Below are 12,564 nucleotides of genomic sequence, written 5' to 3'. Positions count from 1 at the left end.
TTATTATTATTATTTATTTATTTCTTATGGCCAATGCTGTATATGCTTGTTTCCTCATATCATTATTTCCAATACTAATATATATAAAAAAAAGCATAAAACTTATTGGACATAAAATTATAGACCTTGCTTCTCAAAATTCACTTTCCTATTAATCCTGCATGTCCTTGTCAAACCCTTCTTCATAATCCAACAACCAAGTTATCACAAATTGTTTTGCAGGTGCCTTTAGTATGCAGTGAAGTAAGGTATATCCAAGGTCTTTAAACAAACACTTCATTAAACATTAAAGTTGACTTCAGTAATCAGAGGATTTGGAGTGTATCAGAAAGAACTGTTTAATAGTAAGACAAATAATCACTCTAGGTTTTTATGTGCAGATTGTGCACCCCTTTACATCAGTAAATTGAGCTGAGACTATTTCTTTATCCTTTTAACTAAAGAGTACAAACTGTTCTGTATTGTATGTGGCTGTGGGATTCCCAACCTGCCATAGGTTTTGAATATCTAGATCTGCATATCTTCTGTCAAATGTATTAAATGGCAACAAGAAGAGAAATAACAGAGATGACAACCTAACTGGAAAGTTCATTAGCAACTTTAGTTTCATGCAAAGGAAATATGTTAATTTACAAAACATGCACTCTCACTTAAATCATAGTTTCCCAATATCTTACTAATAATTCTGGTGGCCACTATAATATAATCTAACTAGTTTAATTTTTTGCAGAAATTTTTTCATTTCAGCATGTGAATTTTTTAAGAGCAGCATACAAAGGTTAACCCTTCTTTTAAATATATGCAATAAGTCAACAATCTTGTTTGTTAGTGGTGTTAGCATTCTCTTGGCTTTCTTCTACAAGTTCTGTCATTAAGCTGTTAAAGACCACCTTTTCATAAAAATCCATTTCATGATGCCACATGACAAAGGATTAGTAAATCTTTCATACTGCTTTAATTATGAAGAGAATACCTAGGATAGCCTTATCTTTATTACAAGTAATTGCAGCAGTAAATAATCTTTACTCTTCCTTTAAAGATGCAATGTACATTATTCCATTTAATTCTAACCAAATAAGTAATAACTGCTTATAAATCTTCAGTGAATAACTAAAAATTGAGGAAAATGCTTCTACTTGGATTCTAACTTTTTTCTTAATTTAAAATTAATTGTTCATCAGAGAGTTTTGAGTTAAGAAAGTTTCCTTGAACACCATACACTTCATGTACAGTGTTCAAGTGTATAGTGTAAAATGTATGATGGTATAAAAATTGCATTAGAAATAATTCATTCTAGATAACTGTTGCCATCTTCCATAAGCTCAAACATTTCCAAATAAAATTTCATTGTCTTGATTTTATTGCTAATCAACAGCTTCTATTTGAACTGTAAGTTATATGGTTTCATCATCAGATGGCAATATAACACATTATACACTGTTGACCCTGATATGAGTTCACAACTGTAATGTCATATAGATTTCCCTGAGCTTCACGTAAAACTTCCTTGAACCAGTTCTGTTGCACCTCACTGATTTCTGTTCAGTCACAACCTTGACTAGAATGACTGCATAAACAGATGGCCTTTATGAACTTTCCATGCCACTGCAGGACTGTATTAATACTCAGTGGCATCTTTTTAAAACACATCTGAAATTTAAACATAGCAGCTGTGGCAGCCTGAAGCTCATTGAACCAAAGTATGCATTGCAACTTCTGGGTTGGCGCCTCCATAGCCAGGTGGGCAGGAGCAGCAGTACGTAGCACACGCTTCTTGATTAGACCGGGGTTCGAGCCTGTCACCACCAAATACGGAGAATGTGGAAAGGTCAGGGAATGACCACCGCATATCCCGGAGCAATATGGCCTTAGTTGCTAATGCTCCTAAAAACCAAACAACAACAACAACAACAACAACTTCTGGAAGTACTCTTGTTAGGCTTCTTTTAGAATTGTTTCTGTGTTGGGTTTGAATAATTGCCTCAGTTGATGTAAATCTCTGGCCTTTCAAGGGTCAGAGATTTACATCAATATCTGACCCTTGAAAGGCCTAGGCAAACTAGTCCTTTCAAGGGTCAGAGATGGCAATGACTGAGGAAATTATTCTTTAATCTTGGCAAGCAAGCAAAAAAAAAAATTGCAGAAAGCTAAATTCCAGTGAGTATAGCAAATGGAGGAGGGGGTGAGAACACAGTGAAATTCTTGAATGGGGAATGGAATATTGTCAGTGTAAGCCTCAGTTCCCTGAATTTGTTATTTGTTATTTGGTTTTTAGGAGCATTAGCAACTAAGGCCATATTGCTCCGGGGATATGTGGTGGTCATTCCCTGACCTTTCCGCATCCTCTGTATTTGGTGGTCACGGGCTCGAACCCCGGTCTAATCAAGAAGCATGTACTACGCACTGCTGCTCCTGCCCACCTGGCTACGGAGGTGCCCCAATTCCCCAAAGCTCTCTTTTATAGCCATTTTCTCCAAAGAGCATTAAGCAATTGCCATACAACCATTTTGTAGTATTCCTGGTTCATTGTCCCATTTAGAACAAATTCATAACAAACAATGTTATTTGAGTCAAAAACAATAGGCATAATCTTCACATTTGATTGAGATAGAATCTTCCATCAAGATAACAGCCATACATCAACAATTCATCACCAGTGATGATGGAAGAGATGAAGTATAGGTTAGCAGCAGTAGTAGTACTTGACAAGATCCTGACATGAGAGAAGTTGTTCTCTGTGATCACAATGAGGATGTGAGGCACAAATTGAAATGCAACTGAATGAGTTACTTTCAAAAATCTTGTGTTAACATCAACTGACGTCTCCCACAAGAAATACCAATTTCAATAGCATCTTTGAAGATAGTCGATATTGATTAGCATTAGCATTAGTAGAGGCATTTGATGCAAGAAAGCAAGCTTATGCAGCATCAGCCAAAAAAAAAAAAAAAAAAAAATAAATAAAAAATAACCACTTCCACTTCACCCCTCAGTTCTTTCAAAATACCTGTCCAGCTGAGCCTTAAACTTATTTAGGCTATCAACTTCCACGACAAGGGATGGAAGCCTGTTCCACCAACCAACCACCCTCTGGCTAAAGGCAAATTTCCGCACGCCTATCCTACATCTGTCTTTCCTCAATTTGAATTTATGCCCTCTCAGGTGATTATTCTGAGCAAGAGGAAGAATCCCATCAGCATTGAGCATGCTCAAACCATTCCTTTATACACCTCTATCAGATTACCTCGCTGGTGCCTAGTCTCCAGACACTGTAATTTGCAAAACTTAAGCCTTTGTTCCATTCACTAATCTTGTTGCCCATCTGTGTACTCATTCCAGCAGCTCTACATCCTTCTTGAAATGAGGCCTCCAAACCTGTATACAGTACCTTGGTGTGGTCTGACCATTGCCTTATACAAGGGAATAATCACCTCCTTATCCCTGCTAGAAAAATTCCTATATATCATTGACAATACACAATGAGCTACTCTTGCAGCCCGTCTGCACTGCTCAGAGAACTTCATATCTGCCTGCACAACCACCCCCCAGGAGTGATAGAGAATGAACGGGAGTTCATTCTCTATCACTCTCAGTGCCACAGAGTTGATACGTTGCTCTGGGGTTGCTGTTTCCCATATGTAGTACTTTACATTTGTCAATGTTAAACTTCATTTGCCACCTCTCAGCCCATCTGCACAACCTTTCCAGATCCTGTTGCAGCAGCATAGTGTCAGTAGTGTCCTTGACAACCCTGCCAACCTTCATATCGTCTGCAAACTTGGATATTAAGCTTGTTATACCATCATCAATATCATTTATAAACACAGAAAACAATAACGGACCCAATACTGAACCCTGAGGAACTCCACTGATAACATTAGTCCACGATGAGCAGTGTCCATTGATTACCACTCTCTGTCTTCTCCCCCTCAACCACCCCTTTATCCATAGCAGCAATTTGCCTCCAATGCCACACTGCTTCAATTTGTGCAGCAGTCTTCCATGTGCAACAGTATCAAAAGCCTTTCTAAGATCCAAGTATATAATATCAAATTTATTCCCTGCATCCAGTTCTTTTGTGACTGCATCATAGTATCCAATTAAATTGTCAGGCAAGACTTCCCCTTAACAAAACCATGCTGTGTCCGAGCTATAACTGAAGTCTTGTGTAGATGATCCTGCAGTGCTTCTTTAACCAGTGCCTCCATTAATTTTCCGGGAACAGAAGTTAAACTAACAGGCCTATAATTACTTGTGTCAGCCTTTGATCCTCCTTTGTGAATTGGGGTCACATTTGCACATCTCCAAACTATGGGTACCTTCTCTGAGTCCAAGGAAGCTCTCATAATTATGGCTAAGGGTTTGCTTATTTCCTTTGCTGCCTCCTTTAATATAACTGGATAGATCCCATCCACCCCAGGTGCTTTTCTTGTGTTTATCTTCAACAATTTCTCCTCCACTTTACTCTCAGTTATTACAAGATTCTCTAGCTTACTGCCAGAGTTGAATACACCTCTGACATTCCCCTTGCTGAATAACTCCTCATGTGTGAATGTTGATGCAAAATATTCATTTAGTTTGTTAGCTACCTGAGCAGGATCTACAACAGTTGACCCATCGATATCAAGTGGACCAATCTGATTCATCCCCTTACTTCTAGAGTTTACATAAGTAAAGAACTCTTTGCTGTTTTTCTTTGCATCCCTTGCCAAAGATTTCTCATAATCTGCCTTCGCCTGCCTAACCTCCTTTGTAACTTGGTTACAGATAAACTTGTACCTATCATAGGCTTCTGTGTCACATGTTAATTTATATGTATCCCATGCATTTTTCTTCTCTGTCATATGTCTCATTATTTCATCTGACATCCATTTAGGCCTCCTTGAACAATATTTCTTAGTTGGTATGTAAAACCTAGTAGCTTCCAAGATAAGTTCTTTGAATGCCTTCCATTTTGAATTTGCTGTTGGTAACTTCATCAGTTGGTCCCACTATATAGAATTTAAATACCATCTCAGTCCATCGTAGTTGCCTTTACGAAAGCAATAACCCTTCCCTTTACCCCTAATGGTAGTTACCTCTTTGATTAAATCCTACTTCAGCACACAGTGATCACTGCCACCTAGTGGTTCATTTATCTGCAGTTTCTTAATGCATGAAGAATCACTACTGATAATCAAATAAAGAGTATTACTCCCTCTAGTTGCCTCTCGAACATGCTGATGTAGAAAACAATCATCCAATAAATCCACAAAAGCCTTGCTAGTGTGTGAGTGACCAGCCCCCAAATTCCAGTCAATATCTGGGAAATTAAAATCCCCCATTATAAGACTCTCTGATTTACTGGCCCACTCTATTTCCCTGTACAGTTTCTTATTATACTCATCAGCTTCATTAGGCCTATAGCACACTCCTACTCTGAATTTTGATCTCCCAATGCTTATGTCACACCAAACTGACTCGACACTGCACTGTCCAGCGATGTCAACTGGCTTCACTTCCTTGGATTTTATGTATTTTTTAACTAATAGCATAATCCCTCCTCCCTTCCTATCCTGTCTATCCTTTCTGTAGACATTGTACTCCCCAAATTCCAGTTCTGCATTCCTTATTACTGTGTGACACCACGTCTCTGAAATCCCAACAATATCTGCCTTTGATGTTTTGAGCAATACCTCAAATTCATCAATTTTATTTACTAAACTCCTAGCATTGGTGTACATGCAAGTATACATGCACCTGTTCTTTTTCTTAGCTGCCCTAACACAACCTATGTGTTTATTTGTACTCGAATGATTTCCAGCAGTCTCTGAAATATCCTGCATCTTATTTTCCAGGCTGCGGCTTATTCCAATAGAAGCAGTGCAAGAATCACTTTCACCTCTGCCAGTGGCTACTGTTAATCTATTAGTCCTTGTATCCCCCCCAATCTAGCAGTTTTTGTATCCCCCCAATCTAGCAGTTTTTGTATCCCCCCAATCTAGCAGTCCTTGTATCCCCCCAATCTCACCTAACACTGCCTCGATAGCATCAGCAAACATTCTTGCACCCTTTCTATTTAAGTGTGTCCCATCTCTGTAGAAACAGTCTCTCCTATTAACAAGTACAGACCAGGCTGGAAAAAATTCTATCCCTTGAGCCTTCCACAATCGTTCCAGGGCCGAATTGATCGACAGGGCTCTCATCATATACTCCCTCCTATCATGTCTGAGAGAATTGCAGGCACTTTGAAATTCAGCCCTAATTCACAGATTTTTTTCAACAGTGACCTGTACTTGTTAAGTAATTCCGCCGGTCTCCTACTCTTAATATCATTAGTGCCAACATGTACAACTATATCACCTTTTGTGCCCTTAAAAGATGATATCCGCTCTACAACGTCATCAACCTTTGCTCCTGGCAGACATACCCTTGTCCTGTTCCACCTATCCTTTTTACAAAGCATGTTTCCCGTTTTCCTGACAATAGAGTCACCAACAACTATTAGTTCCTTTGGGACCAGCGCATTCTGCCTTGGGGGCTGCCGCTGTGTTGCGTGATGACCAAGTGCAAGCTCTGGCATTGGTGTGGGCAGCTGAGAGCTTGATGGGCCCTCAGTTTTAATTCTTCGAGGGCATCCACCCTGTCCTTCAAGCTCTCATATAGGCCCATAACAACGCTGAGTTGTTGCCTGATTTCCTTACACTCCTTGCATCGCTCGCACACAAAGACATCCCCCATGGCAGTATCATGTCCTGTACCCGACTGCTCTACAAACATCAAGCAAGTAGTGCATTTTAAAAGGCTGTGATTCAGAGGGAAACTGCCTCCCTCAGTTCTCCCCTGAGCCACAGCACTCCCATTAGCTTGAGCATTTTGCTTTGCTGCTCTGGTCTAAGTCATGATTTCGATTTAATTTCAATAAAATTTCAATTTCAGTACAAAATTAAAACCCTAAATTTGTATCCCAACACAGTTATAATGCTATATTTATGTTTCAGTATCGAGTGTTATCTACGAAATCCCTTTATATAACTTCCGTATCAAGTTAAGTATTAATTATTTATTTTTACTAATTATTTATGTTACGTAATCTAAGTCGTTATATGTATAGTTAAAAGTACAATTTTATTGACAATGAAGTCAACAAGATTAATAGATTTACTGATTAATTGACAATATTATGTACTATACTATACTATACTAAGCTTATGCTATCTAGTTCGAGATATTTTGTATCACATAACAATGGCGGCAATTTACGAATGGTAAATACGTGGATTTGATACACTTACCGATACTAAGTAATACCTACAAAATCTCTATCTAAGTTACTTTAAACTAAGTATCGTAAATAGGAATATAAAGCTACTCTAGAAAATAAGTTAATATGCCAATTTAAGCTAATAAAACAGAAAATAAATCAGAAAAAACTTCTCTGTTCCAGGAGCGGCAAAAATGTAAGTCCGCACAGGCTACGCTCATTCTGAAACGATCAGATTATGAATTCCAGATCATCAGATTACTCCAGATCAGATTATGAACACGAGTGATTAAATCACTGGGTTTTCAGTTAGGATGAGGATATTTTGCCAGAGTGAGGATATTTTCAATGGAATAAAAAAACAACAGCCTACTTCAAGTTTTGCAAAAAATTTTTTATGTCTAAGTTTGCAGATGGTAGAAAGGTTGGCAGGGTGGTTAAAAACAGTCATCAAGGTGAGCTACTGCAACAAGATCTAGGAAAATTGGGTCATTGGGCTCAGAAATGGCAGTTGAAATTTAGCATTGACAAATGCAAGGTACTACATATGGATAGCAGTAACCCCAGAGTAACTTATCAACTGTGTAGTACTACACTCAGGGTAGTGGAGAATGAAAAAGATCTGGGGGTAATTGTGCAGTCAGACATGAAATTCTTTGAACAGTGCAGACATGCTGCCATGACTGCTCATGGGGTTTTGTCAATGATATACAAAAACTTTGCTAGCAGGGATAAGGAGATGATTATCCTTTTGTATAAGGCCATGGTTAGGCTGCATCTTGAGTTTGTATACAGGTCTGGAAGAATCACTTTAGGAAGGATGTAGATCTGCTGGAACAGATGAAGAGAAGGGCAACCAGATTGGTGAAGGGAACAAAAGGGTGCTCTTACCTAGAAAGGCTGCAATTCTGAAAATCGCAGCATCTCGAGACTAGGCACCTGTGGGGAGCTCTGATTGAGTGTTTAAAGCCTTGAATGGATTGAATAAGCCAAATGTTAATGGCATTCTCCACTTGCTGAGACTACACCTATGCGGGGACATAAATTCAATTTGGAGAAGAAAGGTTGCAGGATTGTAGAAGTTTGCTTTCAGCCAGTGGGTGGTTTATTGTTGGAACAGGCTTCCATCTGTTATTGTAGAAGTGGATGGGTTGAATAAATTCAAGGAAATTCTGCTGGCAAATTCTTGTAGGGTGTGAACTGTTTAGGTGAGGGTTTTTTTGTTTTTTTTTTTGGCTGATAATCAAGCAAGATTAAGAAAGCAAGCTATATAATCTTGCTTTCTTGCATCATTTGCCATTAATACTACTGCTATTCTCTGACTGAAAACAAATTTGTGCACATCTATCTTCCAACCATCCTTTTCCATTTATGTCTAAGAAAGGGTAAGAACACCATCATCATTAAGTTTACTCAATCCATTTAAAGTCTTAAAAATCAGGTCTTCTCGCAAGTGCCTTCCAAGCACTGCAATTTGTAGAACTAAACCCTTTGTGTTCTTGACTAATCCAGTTACTCTTCTCTGTACCCAATCCAAGAGATCTACATCTTATTTAAAATGAGGCTTCGAGATTTGTATGTAGTACTTAGGTATGGCCTAACCATTTCCTTGTACAATGGAATAATCACCTCCGTGTCCCTGCTGGCAAAATTATTTCATTGATAATGATGAAAATTACTGATATATTCTGGCATGTTGAATCTAGCTGCAAAAATTTTCAATCCTTTTTGCAATTGATTTAAACTAGGTGAGAAAAAAATTTATTAAAAATACTTAGACTTTGTAAGTATATAAATGTACTTTATATAATGAAGCATATTATAGTTAGGGAAGATTAAGATTATAGTTTAATCATTTTAATGGAAGCATATTATTTTGGTGTTTATAATACACATGTATTATGTAATATAGCATATTATGTTAGAAGTTTGCAGCAAATGTGCTTTATGTAATAAAGTATAATATTTTAGAAGATCGTGTTATTTACCATAACTCAACTCATCTCTGATCACCATTTTCTCTGAAGTGCTCATCTATAACTCTCCAAAAGTTTTGCATCTTTAGATATATATATGCAGTCAGACCATATAACGAAATCGTTCGTTCACTTGAAAAAAATTGTTAAACAGAAATTTCGTTGCAGAGAAATATCACTTTTTCAGCAATGAAAAATACTGTCAACATTCAGAAATATAATAAAATATGGGAAATAAATCAGAAATAAGTGGGAATGAATAAATTTTCTAACATTTTAAACAATTAATTTATTAATACATACATATTAAGAAATTACTATGTACATGATAACACACGATATATTAGTACACTTTGAAAAATAATTTTTTTTGTTGTGCATTTTCGGTAGTGCATTTTCAAATTCTTGATAATGACTTGGTCCATTAGTTACAATTTAGACGAGGTATTCAGAGGGAAGAAAACAAGCTTCACACCTCTAAGTTTTTAAATTACCAAGTGAAGGTTGGCAGGGCAGTTGTTGACAATCAATGCAATTTTTCCGTTTTCTTTCGTCATCTATCAAAATTTAAAATCCACTGTTCAAAAACTTCACTTGTCATCTAAGCTTTTTTTATTGTAGTCCCAACTCTAATGACTTTACTCCTTTGAAACATTGTGGCTGGTTACTATTGTCTATTACCAGAAGCTTCAGTTTTTCATTACTCGCCATATTTGTACTGACCAAGACTGCAATTCGCTCTTTACTATTTTACCACCTAAACGTTTATCACTTTTAAAAGTCAGTGTCTTATTCGGCAAACATTTTAAAAATACACCTGTTTCATCAATGTTGAACATATCTTTGGGCACGTAATCCTCCATAATTTTTCTCAAAAGTGTTTCTCTCCAATGGGTACAGTCTTCTTCGATTACAACTCCACTTTCACCAGAAATGACTTCTTTGAATAAGCCATGCCACTTTTTAAATGTGTCTAGCCAACCAGAACTGACTTGGAATGTTTTATACTCCAGAACAGATGCATACTCCATAGCCTTTTCTTTTATTAGTGCCCCTGATATCGGCATGTTTTGGTTTCAAATCAACTTCACCCACTTAAAAATGGCTTCACCTACATATAATAATCAACATATTTTAATAATCATACAGGCATAATTTTGCACGCTTCTGACTGGGACTCATTTCCTCAAACAGTTTGAGAATTGAAACACGTTTTTTTTTAAAATCCTTTGTATACTACCGGCAGAGATACCAAATTTTAAAGTGATTTTTTTTTTTTTTTTAACTCCCCAATCTACACGAATATGCTTTAATCTTTGCCAATAGTTGTGGGTATCTAGATAGCAGTTGACCAGTGTGACTTCTCAGTACAGTAGAGGTTTTACGGACAACAGTAAATTGTGGAATGTGTTAGCTGTTAATTCATGCTCTTAAGAATTAATCCCTTTAGCTCTTAAAAGCTAAGGGAATTAAATCTTAATCCTTTTTAGCTCCACAGGCACAAACAATGCACACCCAGGTTTCTCGAAATTAGTTCGTTATATAGAAATTTTTTTTCATTATACGGAAACTACTTGCAATGTAATGACCAAGGGGAAATCAAAAAAAATTTGCTATATGGAAGTTCGTTAAAGGGAGGCCCGACTGTGTGTATACAGGGTGCCTCAAAAATATTGGTACAAATGTTTAGGGGACATAGGTAACATCTAAAGGAATGTAAATCGCATAGGAACCCATAACCGGAAATGTCACCGTAAGTCGGTAGAGGGCGCTGTTCATCAGTTCGCGAGAGGAAAAATTTCTAGTTTACTCATTCAAGCAATTGTCACTGCATGAAGAGCATGCATCGATATACGAACTGTGAGCTGGCAGACATGCACCTAGTGTATGGATTAGCAGAGGGCAATGGACGAGCTGCTCAATGAATTTATGGAGAACGCTTCCCAGAAAGACATGTACCGGACCACCGTTTGTTTGTGTGTGTGCATCAAAATTTGTGCGATTATGGGTCATTTAGAGGTAACAGGAATAGTGCGGGGAGACCACGTTCAACGCGAACTCCCGCCATGGAAGAAAGTGTGTTGAATGCCTTCTAGAATAATCCTACTACCAACACACGTGCCGTTGTCTCTGCCTTAGGAGTGTTTCGTTGCAGTGTACAGCGTGTCTGACACCACAATTCCTTACACCCCTTTCATCTCCAAAGGGTTCAGTTACTGCTACCCCAAGATCATCCTGTACGTGTGGCTTTTGCGCACTGGTTTCTCCAAGAAAGTGTTCAAGACTTGAATTTTTCAGCCTATGTTTTGTTCACTGATGAAGCTTATTCAATCAGCACAATGCTCATGTGTGGGCTCATAATCTGATATAGATCTGATAGAGGTGTACAAGGCTTTGAATGGCTTGAGCATGCTCAATGCCGATGGGATTCTTCCTCTTGCTCAGAATAATCACCTGAGAGGGCATAAATTCAAATTGAGGAAGGATGGATGTCGGAGAGATGTGCGGAAATTCGCCTTTAGCCAGCGGGCAGTTGGTTTGTGGAATAGACTTCCATCGCTTGTTGTTGAAGTTGATAGCCTAAACAAATTTAAGGCTCAGCTGGACAGGTATTTCGAACGAATTGAGGGGTGAAATGGGAGTAGTGGTTGTTTTTTTTTTTTTTTTTTTTTTTTGGCTGATGCTGAATAAGCTTGCTTTCTTGCATCATATGCCTCTACTAATGCTAATGCTAATGCTAATAACAACCCACATGGTGTGCGCCCCCATGCGGCACAACATCGCTTCGCAATAAATGTGTTGGCAGGTATGGTCGGTGACTGCTTAGTCGGCCCATACCTGTTACCATCCACCATGAACTCTGCTAAGTATCGGATCTTTCTTGAACAAGTTCTACCAGGGTTACTTGACGATGTTCCAGCAAATGTGAGACGCAACATTTGGTTTCAACATGACGGGGCATCTGCCCATTATGGAAGGTGTGTTCGTGACCATTTGAACAGGCGTTTTGGGCGTCGATGGATTGGCCATGGTGGACCCGTTGCCTGGCCCCCCATGCTCACCTGATTTATCGAGCCTTGATTTCTTTCTGTGGGAGGGGCCCCCTCAAATCTATCGTATATGAATTGCCTGTGTAGATGGAAATGGATCTCGTCTGCACTGCTGCTACTGTCAAAGAAACTCCAGGTGTGTTCGACCGTGTCCACCAATCCATGCTGCGTCGGTGTGACGCATGCATCACGTCTCATGGTGGAACCTTCGAGCATCTGTTGTAACATCATGAAATGCATCCATCTCGTACTCTATTGTTAATATTATGCCAAATAAATGTTTTCCACTAATTAC

General features: G+C 38.3%; 1 protein-coding gene across 4 annotated transcripts in view; it reads left to right on the top strand.

The window, feature by feature from the left end:
* Positions 1-12,564, top strand: part of LOC150086925 (receptor-type tyrosine-protein phosphatase S-like) — a 1,004,071-nt gene that overhangs the window by 509,417 nt on the left and 482,090 nt on the right. The window lies entirely within an intron of this gene.

This window comes from Mastigoproctus giganteus, chromosome 4 (genome assembly GCF_048544385.1).
Source record: "Mastigoproctus giganteus isolate SK-2022 chromosome 4, ASM4854438v1, whole genome shotgun sequence".
Lineage (NCBI taxonomy): Eukaryota > Metazoa > Arthropoda > Arachnida > Uropygi > Thelyphonidae > Mastigoproctus > Mastigoproctus giganteus.
Note: the sequence above shows the minus strand (reverse complement) of the source record. Positions and strands in the feature narration are given on the sequence as shown.